Source organism: Hyperoodon ampullatus, assembly GCF_949752795.1.
Source record: "Hyperoodon ampullatus genome assembly, chromosome: 15".
Classification (NCBI taxonomy): domain Eukaryota; kingdom Metazoa; phylum Chordata; class Mammalia; order Artiodactyla; family Ziphiidae; genus Hyperoodon; species Hyperoodon ampullatus.
The window spans coordinates 4765758-4788163 of NC_136928.1; positions in this window are offsets into that span (position 1 = coordinate 4765758).

The window sequence follows — 22406 nt, forward strand, 5'->3', positions numbered from 1 at the left end:
TTTTTTTATTTTGAAAAGTTATACACCATAATATCAACAAGAATTTGTGAATCTCCTTTGGTGAGTCTAGCTATGGGAGTAAAAGCAGTAGAAAACAGAGTTCCTTTCAGAACAGAGCTTTTGTTAATGCTTAGGAAATAAGACTAATTCACCTAAAATTCTTATAAAATGACATAACTAAAATAGGAGCACATGTCAAGTTAGACAGTATTATCTATAAATTCTATAAGATCTGGGAAAGTAGGGGAAATAATTGAATGGAAAAGTTGGGTTTTAGGATGGACCTAAAGAATGAATAGAAATTTAGAGAGAATTATTGAGAGATAAAAGATAAGAAAGAGTCAGCATAGGGATGGGGGAGAGATGGATTGGGAGTTTGGGATTAGTAGATGCAAATTTTTATATATAGAATGGATAAACAACAAGGTCCTACTGTATGGCACAGGGAATTATATTCAATATTCTGTGATAAACCATAAGGGAAAAGAATATAAAAAATAATGTATATATGTATAACTGGGTCATTTTGCTGTACAGCAGAAATGAACACAGCATTGTAAATCAACTAAATTTCAATTTTAAAAAGTTTTTGAAGAAAAAAGAAAAACAAAAAAGAGGGAGTATGAACTAGTACATAGAAACTAGGATATGCATGCTATAAGAAGATATTGGTATAGGATAACCAAGACAGTAAGAAGATATTTGGGGAAGTACGTTTTTACTTTCTAATTTTTCTTATCACATAACATGGTACATAGCAAATGGATGTTTTAAAAAAAGTTACCCCTGAGCTAGTTTGCCCCGCTATCTTTTCTTCTACTTTCTTGAGGAATAATTGACAAATATAATTGAATACACTTAAAGTGTACAACGTGATGATTTGATGTAAATATACACTGAAGAATGATTACCAAGATCAAGGTAATTAACACATCCATCCCCCTGCTATCCCAATATCAGGCCCTAAGTGTTGCCTGAGGCTATAATATTTGGTACAAATAAGTGGATTTCAGCAGCCATAACAGCATCATACCCAATTTGATGTTGGGAACCATCTCCTGGATTCTGTGTGATTTGAAAAGCAGTTTCTTGTCAATCAAATACCACAAGTCCTTTGCTGAAATTGGGTGTCAGGGGGGCTGTCTACCTTTCTGGATGCAATAAATGGCACACAGAAAAGCTTTCTTGGTTTTGCATGGCATCCCTATTTATGATGGTAACAAGCAACTGTTACCTTTGACAGAGAGGGAGAGAGGAGAGTAGGCCCTATTATCCAGGCCCATTCATAATCTTTGCCAACCAAAGAGTGGAAAGGACATAGAGAAATTGGATGACTCTTATAGGCACTGCATTAGAATGAATGAGAAATAGTTAACAGCCAAGTAACACACAGGGAATGGGGCACTTGGCTTCACAACCTCCCCAGGATTTATTGAAGTTAAGAAGGAGTTTATGATGAAAACAATCAGAGTAAATTGCAGAGCCATTTTTCGCACTGTTTTAATTAAAGAGCCTTTCATCATTTCTAGCTTAAACATCTCTTTTCTCAGTCTTGAAAGTAACTACTGAATTTTCTAGTGATTTTGCATTTGTAGTCAGGAAAATTTGATTTTCCTTTCTAGGAAGTACAAGGAAAGCATTTCATACACTTTCCCTGGCAATTCAAATGAAGATTTCTTCTCTCTCTTACACCCCTTTCTAGAGTAATGCATGTAATTTCAGATGTTCAAACCAACTAGAATGTCAAACACATTGAAATAAAGGTTATAAGGATTGTAGATGTCAGAGTTGCTCTGATATACACTAAGTGGAATGAATATAAACAATGGATGCATTAAGAGGCACTTAGGATGTTAGGTACTCAAGACAACTCAGAGGAAATTACTTTGATATCTTTAAAAAGCAGGGTAAGTGTGACTGCAAGCTGTTTTGTATCTCTTCACTTGCTCTGCATCCTCTTGGTGCATTTGTGTGCACTAACCCCATTGCTCACAATCTTTCCTTCCTTACGTCTCCTTGTCAAAATCCTACTCAGTTTCAAGTCCACCAGGCTTATGTCTATGACCTCTAACCTCATTACTTATTAAAGACCAGACAAGCTGACATGAATATAGGTTTGCATCATAATTGTGGTCCAATGTCACATAAAAGTCACATTAAAAAGCCTTTGTTAATAAAAAGAATAATGGTGATAGTATTGCAAAGATATTCACATTACTTGAGTCTTAGGTACACTTATAGGTCAACATTTATCACATAAAGCTATGGAATTTAGGATAAAATAGCATTTATTTGCATATGCACAGAATTTCTATTACCTATTTACATTGTACTATTTTACTATGATTTGCTCATTCCCCTTTTTGAAACTCATGTTTCCATCTTCCTGAGTCATAGCCTTCAGGAGATGGGAAGTGGTTAGGAAAGCTGAGCACCTGGTGTGTTGGGTCTTGGAGCTATTGTCCTCTTGTAGGTCTGTGCCTCTTTTTTTTTTTTTTTTTTTTTTGCGGTACACGGGCCTCTCACTGTTGTGGCCTCTCCCGTTGCGGAGCACAGGCTCCGGATGCGCAGGCCAAATGGCCATGGCTCACGGACCCAGAGGCTCCGTGGCACGTGGGGTCTTCCCAGACTGGGGCACGAACCCGTGTCCCCTGCATCGGCAGGCGGACTCTCAATCACTGCACCACCAGGGAAGCCCTGTGCCTCTTTCATGAACATTAAGCAGGTACTATTAGGAGAGACCTGAGGCATCCTATTAGTTGGCTACTTCACCACTCATGAACGTTGCCCTCTCACTTTGGAACAACCCCTACCTGCACTTCACCTTTCCCCTAATGCCCCCTCTTCTAGCTGTATTCCAGACATAACAGGCTCCTTGTGTTAAAACCCAGATATCAGAAAATACACTCCCAGAGGAGCTTATAGTATGTATACTGCTCCCTAACACTGGTTGTCTATTGGCATCTTAGAATGAGTTTGGTTGCCTCACTTCTAAGTATTCTTCCTATGATTAGAGATGACATTTGCTGGGATACAGACACTGCTTGTCAACACAGAAGAACCAATGTGAGACACTCATTTAATTAGCTTCCCTTGCTGCCAACCACCACACCCACCTTAGACTCTGAATTTGGGTTTTGGAGAAGCAAGTAAGAAAGGCATGTTTAGAGTGCTGCAGGTGTCAGGGAGAGGCACAGTGCTAGGGCCCTGTGGTGTCTAGAGCAAGGTAGCAGTGGTAATAGTCCTGTGCTATGGTTTGGGGTACTTTTGCAGGTGCCTCTGAGCTGCAATGTTGTGAGTATACAGTGTAGTTTTTTTGTTTGTTTGTTTTGTTTTGTATTGTTTTTGTTTTCGGTACACGGGCCTCTCACTGTTTTGGCCTCTCCCGTTGCGGAGCACAGGCTCCGGATGCACAGGCTCAGTGGCCATGGCTCACGGACCTAGCCCCTATGTGGCATGTGGGATGTTCCCGGACTGGGGCACGAACCCGTGTCCCCTACATCGGCAGGCGGACTCTCAACCACTGCGCCAACAGGGAAGCCCCCAGTGTAGTTTTTTAAACTGTTTTTTGAGGTATAATTTACATACTATAATATTCACCCTTTTAAGTGTACAATTCAATGATTTACATGTCTGTAGGTTTACAGAGATGTGCATTCACCACTACTATCCAGTTTTAGAACATTTCTGTCACCTGAAAAAATCTCTTATGATTGTTTGCAGTTAATCCTGGTTCTATCCTCCAGCCTTAGGCAACTATTAATTTCCTGTCTGTATTTATAGATTTGCCTTTTCTGAATATTTCACACAAAGGCAATCATGCAATATGTGGTCTTTGCATCTGACCTTTTTTCACTAAGAATAAGGTTTTGAAGTTTATTCATGATGTAGTATGTATCAGTACTTTGATTCTTTTATTGTTAAGTGGTATTCTAATGGCTTTTTGTTTATTCATATAGCAGTTGTTAGACATTGGGGTTGTTTTCACTTTTTGGCTTCAATGGAAAATGCTGCCTTTACACAGGATTTTCAGGTACAGTTCTTCATGCCCCTGGAGGAGACTCTGCTCCTTGCAACAAAGATTCCTAATTGATTGAGGAGCCTTTCAAAATTGTAATTCCCTGGGGTCTACTTCAGCTCCTAAGCCAAAATCCTCACGTCTCAGACCTAGGAGTCATTTAATAAACTGCCTGTCGACAGTAAGCATGACCTAAATCTGTGAGACAACATTTGTGAGCCACTGGCTTAGGAGATAAAGCTTTTTCCCACGTCTGTGTCTTTGATTATACTCTTTCCTCCTCTTACAATACCTTTCTACAATATACTAATCTAAAAAGCTCGTGAACTTAAATATTCCTTTAAATAAAAACAACATAGTCTCTTAATTTGCAATAAATATTCCTTCTCTGCAACCCCATAACATGTTCCATCTTGTTTTTTTCTTTGTTTGTCTGTTTTGTTTGTTTTTTGTGGGGTTTTTTGGCCACCCCACACGGTGTGTGGTATCTTAGTTCCCCAACCAGGGATCAAACCCACACCCCTTGCATTGGAAGCACAGAGTCTTAACCACTGGACTGCCAGGAAAGTCCCCACTCTGTCTTATTTATCAAAGCTTGCCTTAACTAAGTTTTTCTCACATTTGACATTTTCTCTCCTTTCATGTTGAAACCTAAAAGCTTCAAGTTAATGAATGCTCCCAGAAAGGTATTTTATCCTTTAAATTTAACTCAGTTCCCACCTCTGTGCTGCCTAACCTCAATTTATCTAATAATTTGTTGTACTTCTCTCTGCCCTATTTGGTTTCAGGCTTCTTGACAAAGGGAGTCATGTCTTTCTTAGTAGGCAGCAGAATCTTCTTATATTCATCTGAATTATCTTGATTTTATTGTTTAGTAGGTCCATTTACTCATACTGTTTGATCAGCACTTTGAGAAACGTTGGTCTGTAGAGAATACTAGAGTCAAAAATGGAGTTGTATACTATCACATGCTCATTTAGAGCCTGTCTCTGTTTTAGTTTTCCTTGGAAAATAACTCACCCTGCTTTTATTTTGAGGACCTCTCTAAGTTCCCTGGAGATCTGAAGAACTGAGGTCTTTTCTAATTTCCTGGCCCAGTGTTCTAAGTCCCTATGCCATCAGTGCAGCCACCTGTCCTTGGATTACCTTGCTGGGCTCTGGGCATGGGCTTTGGCCAACCCACCTCTTGATTCTAAGCATTCAGAACCTGAGGTTCTTTCTCTTATTCTCCAGAACTTGTTATTAATGCTCTTTTGTTGAGTTATTTAATAAGCTCTCATACCTCCAGTTTCACTCATCAGGGATTCTCTTCTCCGTTCTGAACTTGCTCTGAGTCATCATGGGTCACATTTTGCCATATGGAACCAGCATGAGAGAAGCAAGAGCCAGAATCTAGCCCAGATCTGAGCTCCACGGTGAAGTCAACATTTGGCAAGTGGATGTAAATTCAGCGCTTGGCTCTAGAGGCACAGCTGCATGAGCCAAGTGCCAAGTCCAAGGGAGCATCATCTTCACAGTGTCTGTTTCAGCACTAGCTGGCACCGATGCTTTCAACTAGGCATATCATCCAGACAGGGATCAGACTGGCTGCTGGTGGTAAGTTTGGAAACTCTGTTCAAAGAAAACAGAATTTCAAAAACATGGGCCAATAAGACGAATAGAGCTCTAAATGGCCATGGCAAAGGCAGGCAGTGGGGCTCACTGATGTTAAAGTAAACTTTCTGGGAAGGCTTTGGTTCTAAAAAAGAGCTGGACTTGTAGAATAACATTGAGACATAAAGATGATAACAAATCTGTGGAAGTATCCACAACCAGGTATGAGAGAGGGGGAGAGAGAACATAAGAACCTGATATAACCAGAGAGTCATGTGGAATGGATGTTTTGGGTGGTAATAATAAACCATCATATTCTGCATCTTGAAGCAGGACTTAATACCTTACTGTTTTAGCAGGGATAATGAGGCTGTTTAAACAATATTGTAATTCAATCAGAATTGGTCTAGAAACTGGAAAACCTAAAAACATAACTGGGGGGTATATTTCAGTTGGATAAACTTAGATGTGTTGCTAGGAACCAACCCCAGGATCTCAGTAGTTTAAGACAGCAATGATTTATTTGTAATTCACACCACATAATGAATTTTGGAGGGGGTCTGGTTACCTTGCTCTCTCAGGAACTCAAGCTAATGGAGCAAGTCTCTGTTTCAGAGGGAAGGAGACTTCTGGAAGGTATTTAATTAGCAATTAGAGGTCCAGCCTAGAAGGTACACATGATTCCTCTGTTTATGACTTATTGGCCAGAACTAGTTACATAGGCCCATCCAACCACAAGGAAACTAGTACTTGAACAGAAGTTACAAAACCAGAAATCTTTGATTAACAGCATTATTGACTACTTGTCTCTCTTATTTTTAAAATTACTTGTAGATTTAAAAAGTAAATGAATATAAAACAAGGTTTCAAATACAAACACAGCTTTCAAATACGAGGTTTCAAATACAAACAAATACAATGCATCTCTTCAGTGTACCTATGTATAACCTCATTGCACAATTGTGTCCCAAGTCTACATTCAAGATTATTCTAGTCCAGTGTGATTCCCACTCCACGTTATTGGTCTCTGGTCTGTCTGCAAATATTCAATTAGGGCACAGGTGGTTACCGACAACTACTTCATTTCCTGGTCTCATCAAATCATGGTTGGGTTCTAGAATGCACTCTCTTTTTTCTTCCTCTCTCTTCTTTCCTTTCCTACCTCCTCCTCTCCTCTAACCACTACCATACAGACACCTCAGAATTTGGGCTTCATCTCAACAATATTTTTTCTTGTAAAATAAAAATTCATCTGCATTTAATCATAAGTAATCTACCTTGGCTCCAGCCAGGCTGGACATTATCAAATTTAACCTTGTTTACAGTGTGGGGGTTATACTATACCTAGATACACAAAAAGACCATGATCGACAGAATAATCTTACTTGGAAATTCTCCAGATTATTACATAGATAAAAATGTCTTAAAACCATTGTGATTTTTTTTCTTTTTTTTAACATCTTTATTGGAGTATAATTGCTTTACAATGGTGTGTTAGTTTCTGCTTTATAACAAAGTGAATCAGTTACACATATACATATGTTCCCATATCTCTTCCCTCTTGCATCTCCCTCTCTCCCACCCTCCCTACCCCACCCCTCTAGGTGGTCACAAACCACCTAGCTGATCTCCCTGTGCCATGCAGCTGCTTCTCACTAGCTATCTATTTTACATTTGGTAATGTATATATGTACATGCCACTCTCTCACTTTGTGACAGCCTACCCGTCCCCCTTCCCACATCCTCAAGTCCATTCTCTAGTAGGTGTGCGACTCCATTCCTGACTTACCCCTAACCATTTTTTTCCCTTAGATTCCATATATATGTGTTAGCATATGGTATTTGTTTTTCTCTTTCTGAATTACTTCACTCTGTATGACAGACTCTAGGTCCATCCACCTCACTAAAAATAACTCAATTACAATTTTTTTTATGGCTGAGTAATATTCCGTTGTGTATATATGCCACATCATCTTTATCCATTCATCTGATGATGGACACTTAGGTTGCTTCCATCTCCTGGCTATTGTAAATAGAGTTTCAACGAACATTTTGGTACATGACTCTTTTTTTAATTGTGGTTATCTCAGGGTATATGCCCAGTAGTGGGATTGATGGGTCATATGGCAGTTCTATTTGTAGTTTTTTAATGAGCCTACATACTGTTTTCCATAATGGCTGTGTCAATTTACATTCCTACCAGCAGTGCAAGAGTGTTCCCTTTTCTACACACCCTCTCCAGCATTTATTGTTTCTAGATTTTTTGATGATGGCCATTCTGAAGAGTGTGAGATGATATCTCATTGTAGTTTTGATTTGCATTTCTCTAATGATTAACGATGTTGAGCATTTTTTCATGTGTTGATGGCAATCTGTATATCTTCTTTGGAGAAATGTCTATTAAGGTCTTCTGCCCATTTTTGGATTGGGTTGTTTGTTTTTTTGCTATTGAGCTGCATGAGCTGCTTGTAAATTTTGGAGATTAATCCTTTGTCAGTTGCTTCATGTGCAAATATTCTCTCCCACTCTGAGGATTGTCTTTTGGTCTTGTTTATGGTTTCCTTTGATGTGCAAAAGCTTTGAAGTTTCATTAGGTCCCATTTGTTTATTTTTGTTTTTATTTCCATTTCTCTAGGAGGTGGTTCAAAAAGGATCTTTCTGTGATTTATGTCATAGAGTTCTCTGCCTATGTTTTCCTCTAAGAGTTTGATAGTTTCTGGCCTTACATTTAGGACTTTAATCCATTTTGAGCTTATTTTTGTGTATGGTGTTAGGGAGTGTTCTAATCTCATTCTTTTACATGTCCCTGTCCAGTTTTCCCAGCACCACTTATGGAAGAGGCTGTCTTTTTGCCACTGTATATTCTTGCCTCCTTTATGAAAGATAAGGTGACCATATGTACATGGGTTTATCTATGGGCTTTCTATCCTTTTCCATTGATCTATATTTCTGTTTTTGTACCAGTACCATACTGTCTTGATTACTGTACTTTTGTAATATATTCTAAAGTCAGGGAGCCTGATTCCTCCAGCTCCATTTTTCTTTCTCAAGATTGTTATGGCTATTTGGTGTATTTTGTGTTTCCATACAAATTTTGAATTTTTGTGTTCTAGTTCTGTGGAAAATGCCAGTGGTAGTTTGATAGGGATTGCATTGAATCTGTAGATTGCTTTGGGTAGTAGAGTCATTTTCACAATGTTGATTCTACCAATCCAAGAACATGGTATATCTCTCCATCTAGTTGTATCATCTTTAATTTCTTTCATCAGTGTCTTATAATTTTCTCATACAGGTCTTTGGTCTACTTACGTAAGTTTATTCCTACATTTTTTATTCTTTTTGTTGCAGTGGTAAATGAGAGTGTTTTCTTAATTTCATTTTCAGATTTTTCATCATTAGTGTATAGGAATGTCAGAGATTTCTGTGCATTAATTTTGTATCCTGCTACTTTACCAAATTCATTGATTAACTCTGGTAGTTTTCTGGTAGCACCTTTGGGATTCTCTATGTATAGTATCATGTCATCTGCAAACAGTGACAGCTTTAATTCTTCTTTTCTGATTGGGATTCCTTTTATTTCTTTTTCTCCTCTGATTGCTGTGGCTAAAATTTCCATGTTGAATAAGAGTGGTGAGATTGGGTAACCAAGGCAAATACTAACAGCCATAAAAGGGGAAATCTACAGTAACACATTCATAGTAGGGGACATTAACACCCCTCACTCACTAATGGACAGATCATCCAAAATGAAAATAAATAACGAAACACAAGCTTTAAATGAAACATTAAACAAGATGGACTTAATTGATATTTATAGGACATTCCATCCAAAAACAACAGAATACACATTTTTCTCAAGTGCTCATGGAACATTCCCCAGGATAGATCATATCTTGGGTCACTAATGAAGCCTTGGTAAATTTAAGAAAATTTAAATTGATTCAAGTATCTTTTCCGACCACAGCACTATGAGACTAGACATCAATTACAGGAAAAGAGATGTAAAAAATACAAATACATGGAGGCTAAACAATATACTACTTAATAACGAAGTGATCACTGAAGAAAGCAAAGAGGAAATCAAAAAATACCTAGAAACAAATGACAATGGAGACACGACTTCCCAAAACCTATGGGATGCAGCAAAAGTAGTTCTAAGAGGGAAGTTTATAGCAATACAATCCTACCTTAAGAGACAGGAAACATCTCAAATAAACAACCTAACCTTGCACCTAAAGCAATTAGAGAAAGAAGAATTAAAAAAAAAAACAAAGTTAGCAGAAGGAAAGAAATCATAAAGATCAGATCAGAAATAAAAGAAAAAGAAATGAAGGAAATGATAGCAAAGATCAATAAAACTAAAAGCTGGTTCTTTGAGGAGATAAACAAAATTGATAGACCATTAGCCAGACTCATCAAGAAAAAAACGGAGAAGACTCAAATCAATAGAATTAGAAATGAAAAAGGAGAAGTAACAACTGACACTGCAGAAATACAAACGATCATGGGAGATTATTACATGCAACTCTATGCCAAAAAAATGGACAACCTGGAAGAAATGGACAAATTCTTAGATATGCACAACCTGCTGAGACTGAATCAGGAAGACATAGAAGATATGAACATAACAATCACAAGCACTGAAATTGAGACTGTGATTAAAAGTCTTCCAACAAATGAAAGCCCAGGACCAGATGGCTTCACAGGTGAATTCTATCAAACATTTAGAGAAGAGCTAACACCTATCCTTCTCAAACTCTTCCAAAATATAGCAGGGGGAGGAACACTCCCAAACTCATTCTACAAGGCCACCATCACCTTGATACCAAAACAAAATATGTCACAAAGAAAGAAAATTACAGGCCAATATCACTGATGAACATAGATGCAAAAATCCTGAACAAAATACTAGCAAACAGAATCCAACAGCACATTAAAAGGATCATACACTACGATCAAGTGGGGTTTATTCCAGGAATGCAAGGATTCTTCAATATATGCAAATTAATCAACGTGATACACCATATTAACAAATTGAAGGAGAAAAACCATATGATCTTCTCAATAGATGCAGAGAAAGCTTTTGACAAAATTCAACACCCATTTACGGTAAAAATGCTGCAGAAAGTAGGCATAGAGGGAACTTTCCTCAACATAATAAAGGCCATATATGACAAACCCACAGCCAACATCATCCTCAATGGTGAAAAACTGAAACCATTTCCACTAAGATAAGGAACAAGACTAAACCATTGTGTTTTAAAAAAGAATTTGAGAGAACATATTGATACCAAAATAATACAAACAAAAGCATGTATTTTTTTAAAAAAAGAATCACCATAATGGTTAACATTATTTATCTGAAGCACAAATCTGACTCACTATATAAAGTTTTCCAATTTGATAATACAATTCTTGTCCACCACATAACTAAAAGAAATAGGAAAATAAGCCAATAATTTGATATATCCAGAGGCTGTTCATAGACTGAATATCAAGTTAAATAGAAAATCACTCACTTAGGTCGTGTACCCTTAAATATTCATGAGACTACAAATATGCAAATGAGTCACTGCACTTCACAGATAAAAAACCTGGGGGGAAATCTGCAACGCTAAGCAATGTTCAGAAACAAACAAGACAAAAGAGACTTTTGCACATTTTATAAATTAAAAACACATTTATGCCTATTAAGTATATGTTTTGTTAAAGGTGAATTCTTGTCGTCTTCAGTTTCATAGAGAAGCAAGGGTAAATTTATTCAATAGAAGTTTTGTTTTCTCCCACACTATGTGTCATACACAGAAAATGAGGAAGCTGATCTTGGTCTGACATCATAACTTATACAATGTGAATGAGCTGGCTTGGGATTTTTCAACATCAAGGAAAGAGTGGCATGAATTAAAATGTGTCTAATTTACATTACATTTCAGCTATGTGTTTTGTGTTCTCTTGTGTTTTGAGCTAACTTAGAAGAAGGTGTGTTTTTTCATCCATGAAGTAATAATCAATGGTACTCTTTCTATTACTACACAATTATATCATCAACTGCTCATGATTTTGTAAAGTAGTTAATTATTTTCATGATTAGTTCAGAATAAACGTTCTAGGCAACCACAACCACTCCCTTAAAAAGCATAAAGTCTAACTTTATAAACAAGCAACAAAACCTTTCTTTCTCTAAACTCTGGGAAGTACACCTGTTTGTCTTTGCCCTCTGAATATCTGCTTTAACTTGGTCATTCCTCATTCTTCACCTTGAGAAGGACAATAAAGAAAGCCAGCTGGAGGCCTGAATAAGAGGTGTGTACCTGGAAACTAATTGAGTTTGATTTACTTATTTTGGCACCACTTTGCATTTCTCTTTCCATGTTTTATTTAAAACTTGATTGCTTAAATAGCAATAAACAAGCCACTAAGCCCAGCCCAGATGATAATTATATTAAATTTCATATATTTATAAGCAATTGGAAACATGATCTCTGGCACACTGAACCTGACTCTCCTTTAAATGTCTTTTAAATTTACTTCAGGCCCCAGACTTAGGAGAGTTCTGTTTTTCAGATTGGATGAAAAAATTTCATCTCTTCCTTCAAATTATAGTTTCAATCCCACATCCTCCATTAAGCCTTCCATGATTATTTCATTTAGATAAGATTGTTTTTTCTCTACCTTAAACCCCAATACTAAGTTTATAGTTTTCTTGTAGCATCCTCACACATGACTTGATATGGCTGCTACTTGAGAAACACCTAGACATTTTTCAGTGGAGTCAAAGTAAGTCCCCACCCAAGCAATATTTATGTGGTAACTAGCCTTGGTTCTCTTATATAGAAAAGGATGATACCAGTTTTGTCTATCTTCCAGAATTGTTGTGTCATCCTTACTTGACAATGTATATAACAGATCTTCCTAAACCATGGATACTAGTGAAGTCATACTTGTATCTTCCTATTATCCCTGCATCCTCCAAGGAAACTGATGCTCAACAACTTTAATGAAGAAATGAAAGAACATGTGATGGAATTAATTAGTTGATTAATTCATTAATGAAGGAAATAGAAGTTCCTAAGGAGGAAGCCAGTGACTAAAAGAGTAGAAGAAAGAGAGGGAAGTCAAAGAGCCAAGGAAGAGGGTCCTGATCCCCACTTTAGGATACACCATTGCCCACTTTTCCCATTCCTCTCCCTTCCTTCAGGCCTGCTACCCTTTCTCTATATGCTGTAGGAATCTGTAACTGGCATCTTAATTGTCATTTCTGCTAACATTTGAGGAGTACTTACAATGGATTATTTCATTTAACTGTCTCAATATATATAATAAACCTGTGAAGTTCATACAATTATCAACTCAACTTTACAGATGAGGAAACCGGGTCTTAGCCTAATAACTTGCCAAAAGTTGTAGAGTAGTAGAACTAAGATTTCAAATCCCAACAATCTGATTCCAGCACCTGCACATTTGAGCACTATGCTTTGCTGTCTCCCCATAAACCACCAAACCAAATGTTTATTTTATTGCCAGCTTTATAAACTTTTTCACACTACTATATTGATATATTTTTATCTGCTGTTGCAGACGTCATTACCTGATGGAGATCTGTAAGCTCCTAGTGAGTTTCCAGCTCTGGATTGATGTTTTATGGTATTCTGCCTCATCACAAGAAGGCCCAAAGGGGTTCTAAAGAAGGCTGATGAGAGAGGTTGTGTCCACACCTTACACAGGACTACAGGGCGTGAGACTAAATCTCTAGGCTTCCTTAGTGCACCTTAGCAACCCTTGCTGCATATGATGATCTGGTGGCAGCACACACATAAGAGATGTTCTGAACCTTGTTGCCACTCTCCAAACCAGTTAGACCTACAGCTATGTGTTGTGACTAGTGTTGCCCCCCAGCCTAGAAGAATGCTCCATCTGGTCAACCACAGAACTCCACCTTCCTGCCCCGACCTGCTGAGTACTTAGAGCTCACCCAAGTTCTCAAGCATATCACCTATGGCCACAACATGACCCGGCTTCAATTCCTTAATTTGCCTCTTATTTGCTGGGTAACTTTTTGCTAAGTATTCAAGTCCTTGGAACTTTAATTGCCTCATCTATAGAATGAGGATGATAATAGATCTTATCTCTGAGGGTTGTTGAATGGATATAATTTGATAGTTTACATAAAGCACTGGCACAGAGATCGAGTTCGATGAGAAATTTATTTTCTCATCGTTCTAGAGGTTAGAAGTCCAAGGTCAGAGTGTCAGCAGGTTTGCTTTTCCCGAGGCCTCTCTCCTTGGCATGCAGTCAGCCACCTTCTCTTTGTGTCCTCACATGGTCTTTCCTTTGTGCACATGTATCCAATGGTGTCCCTTTGCATGTCCAAATGTCCTCTTCTTATAAGGACACCTGTAAGTTTGGATTAGCACCCATGCTCATAACCTTATGTAACCTTAATCATCTCTTTAAGGGCTACATTAACTTTGAAGTTAGGGCTTTCATGTGGGAATTTGGTTTGGGGGAAGGGGTGCAATGCAATCCATAACAGTGTCTTTTCCAGAGGTGTCACTGAGCAACACTTGCTCAAGGAATGGGGGAAGGTTTTGGTCAAGAGAGTGGGAGTGGGAGTAGTTCTCATGCTTCAGTGTGGTCGAGATGGACTAAAGTGTCCTTTAACATCACAGATGTCCAAGTTCCCATACCCAGAAATTCTAACTCAGTAGCTTTAGAGTGAGGCTGTTGGCTATGTAATTTTTAGGAAGCATCCCTAAGGCAGGGGATCTTCAAGAAAACTCAAAAATATACTAAAGTAGAGGATTGGTAAAGGATTAACCTCTTGTCTGAAATCTTAGCTTACTATTTTTTGAGTCACTGTTTCAGTTTACTTAGGTAACCCAGGAGAAAGTATGATCTTGTTAAATGATCTGTCATCATTGGACCAAATGCCAGGACTTTTTCTTTGGTTGTTAATTTACTTGTCCCAAAAATAAACAGAAACATTTTTACCTTTATTTTCCTAAAATTTTAGTTCCTTCTTTCATATTTTTCTTCTTTGGAAAGAATTTTTCTTTCCCAGGTTTCTTATTTGCTTCTATCCAACTGTTCTCAAACACAATGGAAATCTCATGTGATGTCATCATTTCCCCTCAAATTTTCTGTTGATTCATATTTGCAATCCCTTTTTTTCTTATTGTCTTTAAGGATATTCTGTGCAGCAGGAGTTCATTTTCATAACTTTCTAAAAGATGAAATCATCAGAAATATAAATCAATTTTTTTCTCCAAATAAACAGCTTTTAGTTAAATAGCATTTTGGAGAATTTCCAGATGGTTGAAGCCAATTCTGAACATATTTCATTTCTTTATGAGTTTGTAAATTTAACAAGGAAAACCTCACATATCTCTTACAGGTCACTTAATGAAAATCCTAAACTTACCTCTGAACTACAGGAGAAAGATTTGGGTAAGGATATGATCAAAACTTGGGAAAGCCTTTCTCTAGGGCAAAAAGACACTGAGGAAGACTTACTTTTAAGTTTGGGACCAGTAGGAAGGTCGTCTTGGTCACAAGTTTATCAGAAGCACTACCCAACTCATGAGACTAAACACCAGGTAACAGCATCAATGTCAAAAAAACACTATGGATTTTATATTATTTATGTCCTCTATTATTATTAGTTGTAAAAGACTTGGAAACCAAAACTAGAGCAGAGGTCAGCAAACTATGGCCTATGGGCCAAATTGAGACTGCCTGTTTTTTAAATAAAGTGTAATTCAAATACAGAGCACTCATTTGTTTATATATTGCCTCTGTCTTTCTCTCATGCTACACTAGCAAAACTGAATAATAATGCAGAAACTGTATAACCACAGAGCCTAAAATATTTACTATCTGGCCCTTTATGGAAAAAGTTTGGCAGTCCCTCATCTAGAGTAATTTCCTCCAGCAGTATGAAATATGCACATCAGTAGCCTTGGGATGAAAGAAGATGCTCACTGAAAAAGAGAAATCTGCTCCTCCAAGCTCTGAATTTCCAATAACAAGCCAGAGCCTGACTGGGAGCATGGACATACCTTGTGGTTTTCCTTTGCTGATAGAACTCAGTCCACATCTATTCTCCCTCCCAGTCGCCAACCATGGGATTGGTTGTTTTAGATCAGAAATAGGTTTAAACGACCATAAAGCCCTGCTCCCAGCAGGATCACATCCCATGTCATGCTTTTTCCTTTTATTCCCTGATTTCTGTCCAACCCTGCTGGGCTGCCTAGACTTCCAGGCGCTGCCTTCTCTGCTCAGGGTCATTCGGCTCCTCTTGGCTCAAGTTCTAACAAAGGGGAGCCAGTGACCTGTGTCATTTAGTTCAATTGCTGACAGAAATCTTGTTATCCTAGGACCACTTTCCATTGTGGTCTCTAGATGTGGGCACACAGCTTTGCACTCTTGATCAACATGGGAGTTGAACAATCACCTCCCAATTGGTTCGCTCACCAATGAGGAGTTCTGGTGGAGATAGAGCCTTTACATGCATGACACTGCACTCAGGGCTAGATTCTGGGCACATTTTCTGTTGGTTTTGTTTTTTCTCCTTTCTTTCTGACAATTACTGTGTATCTTCTTTTGTTCTCATCTACTATGACCTGAACTGAAGGGGAACCTTAGGCATAGGAACCACTCCTGGCAGCACAGCTGCTTGCCCTGTATTTCACATCAGCAGTGACCTTTCATGATGTAAAATGATGAGAGATCCTTTTAAGAGTAAACTCTTAAAAACAAGTCTTTGTCACTAATAAACTTGCTAACGATTAGTGATAGAACAGTGATAAGGTAACAGAAACTGAACAAATTATATCCAAAAAAATGGTGAAAATGGAATAATCAGTTTGGAAAGTTTCTTAAGATTGCATTGGTTTAGGAAAATAAATCTAGAGGTGGAGTTAATGCATCACACTGATATCAAATATACCCTCTGCCTAAGGGCAGAGATTAGTAAATCAGATCCCTTATCTCACTCTTCCTAATACCCTCCGGCCCTGTAGGACACCAATTTCTAAAGCACAGTGACACCCAATAGTATTCATATCCCGCCCCTTTGGTCAAAGTCTGACCACAGTTAATCAAACCTCTGAGTTAGCACAGAAGACTGAACAAGACCCTTTGGTCTTATTTACAGGTCCTTAGACTTGGACCTCAGTCCAAATAGGCACCAGCCTCCACTTATTTCAGTAAAGCCCAACAGGGCACTGCGAGTGAGTGAGGGTCACTGTGGTCCATGTGTGAAGGCTGTAGGTGTTTGTGCATAAAACCCTGTGATGAACATGACGATGACAACACTGACAACAACAATGATTAACATTTATTGACCATTGCCTCTGTGACAGACACAGTGCTAAAGGCATTATCTGTGCTTCCTAGTGTGATACTCACAACCTCCCTTTAATGTAGGTAATATTAATAACTCCCAAATTACAGAGTGGTGGCTGAGGCCACCAGAAGACTGTCCCTGTATACTTTTTCTTTTCCAAGACCTCCCTTTTTAGATACAATATTGACTTTTTCATTTAAAGTGCCAGAAAGTGACCTGCAGAAGAAGAGATTTTCCAATGATGTCTTAATATCTCAAAAAAAAAATTAGAATCTGTACCTCACTTCTCCATTTACATTCAAAATGTATATTGGAAGTAAGACTATTGGTGCATCCAGGGGTCATCCATCATCTATCTCCAACTATGTGATTAATAATAATAAAGAGATATTGGGCTTCCCTTGTGGCGCAGTGGTTGAGAGTCCGCCTGCAGATGCAGGAGACACGGATTGGTGCCCCAGTCCGGGAGGATCCCACATGCCACAGAGTGGCTGGGCCTGTGAGCCATGGCCACTGAGCCTGCGTGTCCGGAGCCTGTGATCCTCACCGGGAGAGACCGCAGCGGTGAGAAGCCCGCGTACCGCAAAAACAAAAACAACAAAAAAAAGGTATTGAGAGGAAACATCTCATCAGCTCTGGAAAGGTTAAAGCATAGCTGTCTGAGGGACTTAGAAATGTGTCCTCACAGGAGCACGGATAAGAGAGAGTAAGGGGTTTGCTCTATTTCAGTACACAGGCTTCATATCATTTATACATAACAAAGATAAAAATATTAGAAACTAGGAGTATCAGGATTCTAAAGTCTCCAGATCATTGGCAGTATACTCTAATAGTAAGTCACATATGCTTTGATATAAGGCATAATTAGGTGGAGTCCTGACACTAGACTATTTACTGCCTGATGGCCTTGGGTAAACCCTTAATCTCCCTGATTCTCAGTTTTCCCATCCGTAAAATGAATAACACCTACCTGAAATGCTTCCACGTGATAACATAAGCAACAGTCTTAACACAAGGGAGTTATTATTATGCCTCATATTTACAATATAACTTAACACTGTTAATTTGTTTTCTGTTTTCTAAAATGTAGTATTATTTATGCATGAATTCTTAGTTTAACCAGGTAAGGGTTTGTTGTGTATGGTTTTGTTTTGTTGTTTAACATCATTCTAAAATATCTGAGATCTTTTTCTGCTTTAGTGTTTTTTTCTGCCTCAGTACATAATTTAATCTTTCTCTTATCATTGAGTTTCTTATAGTTCTCCAGGGACATTCAATTGAACTTCATTTCTCATTCTTGTACACTGGAGGAAACGATCTTGGATATATAGAAGATTAGGTTTGAATAGCTTCCAATCTAATACATAATTATTGACTTTTACTTTTCTAGTTAAAACCTCAAAAATGGATTTGTTCTCATTTGAACTAATTCAGCAGGTATTTAAGGAGTTCTTCATATGTCTTAAGGTCATCCTAGTGCCATGATTGGTAAGAATAATAATAAATATTTTATCCAATTTCTGTCTGGAAGAACTCTGACTGTAGGTTAATACTTTTCCCCTCAATTAATGAGAGTGAACATTCACAACAGGCCACTGAATTGGGAGGAAAAATATTCATCTCATCCCTAATAAGCATGTTACTCTGGAGGAGGACATAAGAATCCCCATGGATTACCTCTGTGAGCCAAAGGATAGAATTCGTTAGAGCTGTGCTTCTCAACATTGAGTGTGTATCAGAATCACCTGGAGGGCTTCTTAAAAATCATACTTCTGGGGCCTCATCCACAGATTTCTGATGCACTAGGCTACAGTGAGACTTTGTATCTCTAACCAGTTCCCAGATACGCTGAGACTGCTGGCCCAGTGACTACATTTTGAGAATATCAACATTCTCTGAAGAGATAAAATGTTGTCTTCTTTACAGAGTGTATCTTCCACAAGAACTAAACCTTTTACATCCAAGTGGGGTTTTGTTTTTAATAATAGCTTTTTCTTATCCTCCTAAGTCTGAGCTTTCCTTGAAACTCATTCTTTACATCTTTCTTTACATCCTTGTCTCTTGCAGAGCAGCCTTCAATCTTCCTTGTTCATCTCGATGCAATTGGCTCTCAAGTCTTTCTACTTCCCTCATCTCATTTGAGATCTAGGTTCAGAACTCCACACGTTCTTATTCAAAAAGAATTTATGGAAAAAATGAATAAATAGAAGGATGAGCGGGTATGCAATGCCTTGAACACTAACTAAAGAATTAGAATGCTTCAACGTGAAATTCTCTGGGCTTTAAATCCCTGTCGCTAATCCAAATTAATTGTAGAAAGATATACTTTATAATTCTCTATGATATTTAATGGAAATAAGGATAAGAGGAAATAGCTGGGGAAGAGTGAAGTTGAGCTGTGGTTGCCATAATTGTATAGAAGATATGGGAAACAAGCAGGCTTGTGACATTGAAAAATTGCCTCAATGGGATATGGGTGAGCTGTGGGAGACTCTGGTTGGTCTCTATGCATTTTCCCAATAATTACTGACTCCCAATAGCAGCTGAAGTTTATATGAACAATTTACCTTAAAACATGCTTTTTCTAATTTCTGCTACTTCCTAGAGGAATTACAGATATTAGTGCTATTGTTTTAAAAAAAAGTTTTAATGTGAGTCCAATAGTTCATATCACATGCCCATTAAATTTGTCTCTTTAAATCTGTCCTTTCTGCTTCAGAGTTATATTAACTTATTTGACCTCAGTCATAATATAGTTCTTAGGGTCACTGATTGCTTTGATATTCCAAGGAACGTTACTGGGTCTACTATATTGATGATATTACACATTTATGAACCAGGTAGGTAGGAATTGATGCATACATTAGAGTATAATAGATTTCCTACTAGACAAGTGTGTCTCAGAAAATAGAATAAAAATAGCCAAAAGTGCTCAGAGTACTACTTTATCAGGAAAATTTTTAGAGGTCCAGTGGTTTTAGGATATTCTATGCTATCCCTTCTAAAGGAAAAGGATGGGACACTTTTCCACTTTCAGATATGGATAAAACACCATACTCTGCAGTATGAGATCTACCTTCCAAAGCAGCCACCAAGATGGTACAATAAAGAAGTATGTGGGCATTAGGGCCCCATGGGGTGAACATTAACCAATGAAAAATGGGGACTTGGAAGGAGCTGGGCAGGTAAATTCTTCCCCCTTTCTCTAATGTAACCTCTCAGAGACATGATTTCTCTTTGCAGAACTGCCAGAGAAATACATGCTAAATAAAAAAGCCAACTGAGAATGCTGTCAGTCTTTTTTATCCAGAGATCATTGTGAAGCAGTAGCCAGTGCTAGGATTCATCACACTGTGATGCACTGCATCTCCCCTGACCTCAGTTTTTCCTTTTCACTAATCCCTATGGTCCTGAACTGGCATATTTTGAATAAATTGTTAGCACCTCATCTTTGTCTCAGTTTCTTCTTTCTAGAGGACCCAGCTGTACATACTGATCATGTAGGGCTTATTACAGAAATAAAAGGATGGTTTGACATCAGTACATGTGGTGAACTTTGAGGAAGCAATTTTCATTAAGAAGTTAAGAACACAAAGAGTAAGTTGTAGAGGGGAAGCTGGATGATGAAGGGATTAGAGAACGAAGGTATGCAACACATTCCAAAAGAATGGCATGAAAAAAGAAGGAAAGAATTAGGGTGAAACCTATACGACCAACTGAGAATTGGTAGTAACTGTAGTAGCTTCTCTTTATGAGCAGTTAATTTAGGTCAACAACCCTTTGAACATATTTCACTGAATCCTAAAAACACTTTAGAATAGATTTCACTATTTACATTTTACAAATGAGGAAATCAATTCTAAAAGCTATTAATTTACTTTTCTTAAATCTCTCAGCTAATGTGGATCAGAGCCAAATTTGAATTTAAGCATGTGTTTTTCCCTAGCTTATAAAATTGACAACCAATATAACTAAATTTTAATAAAAATAAAACTCAGGAAAACAAGCCAATATGGCTAATCAAGGTCTGCTGCATATGGAGGTATTTTGAAAAATTATTCCCTCTTTCACTCCTCCATTTAGCATATGATAAAAATGAAGGCAACAGACTAGGTTTTTCCCATCCATGAGTCCTAAGCTAAGGCTATATCATGACTACTAATGAGCCCCAGCTTCCAGTGGATGGTAGGGAAATTGAGAATGAACCTCAGAAATTTCATAGACTTAGAGATTATAAAAAGTGGACTTAAGGAAAAAAAAGAGGAAGATTAATGGACCAAAGTTGAGTTTTCCTAAGTGTATTCTCGTGAACACTGTGTCAATGAATTATCACATGCACATAGAAACACTCACAAGCAATATATACTGTAGTCCTCATGGATATAAAGATTTTTTAGTAATTATGTGAGATTATGTAGTATAGAAAATTGTCTTACATATGTAGTAGTCTAAAAATGGTCATGAATTCTCTACAGATGTTCCCATCAAGAATAGGACCTTCAATCTTGGCAGGCCTTAAAACTTTCTTTGGCCGATAAAATGTAGTGGAAATGAATTTATGCAACATCTGAGCCAGAACTCACAAGGCCTTTAGCTTCCCTCTCACCCTCCTGGATCCCTGTGACACTTTGTAAAGAAGCTGGGCTAGTCTCCTTGAGAATGAGAGACCATGTGGAAATGGGCCTAGCTGTTACCCAGCACCAACCATCAGAGATATGAATAAGACCGTCTTAGACTATCCAACCCAGTTGACGATAGATGATTGTACCATATTGGTGACCATAGACAAGACCAGATGAAGACCTGCCCAGCTGACTCATAGAATTGTAAGCAAATACAAAGTTTGTTGTTTTATGCCACTAAGTTTTGGTGAAGTGTGTTACATAACAATAGTTAACTGATGCAACTTAGTATTAAACACTATTTTGCAAACTGATTTGACCTTGAAATACTTGTTTCATTAAATATCTAATTAACATCTCCAGGAACATACTTTCAGGAATGGGGAAGTAGAAGATTTCATCCTTATGTCACATAGCTTAATTATCATCTTAAGGAATATTATTTAGGAAAATAGAAGATAGATGACTCCTTATTGAAGTCATTCTTCTCAGGATACTGTCCTGTTGTTCTATTCTGTTTGAATTTAAGCCTAGTCTCTGGAAGAATTATGCTAAAAATGTTTGTCTTTCCAATGGAGAATCAAATATGGTCCTTATCATCAATAACTTTGTAGGTATACCTGTTCATATATTTTATAGGTAAAATCTCCAGATCTCAAAGTAAATATGAATTATCAGTCTTACAATTGTGGAGCTTTATTTATCATTCCTTGTAAATAAATGTTGATATACGATTTGCTTGGTCTTTTGCAAATGTTATCAAACCTCAATCCTATTTTACTTTATCAGCAAGAGTTATAACAACTGTCTCATCATTGAAATTAGA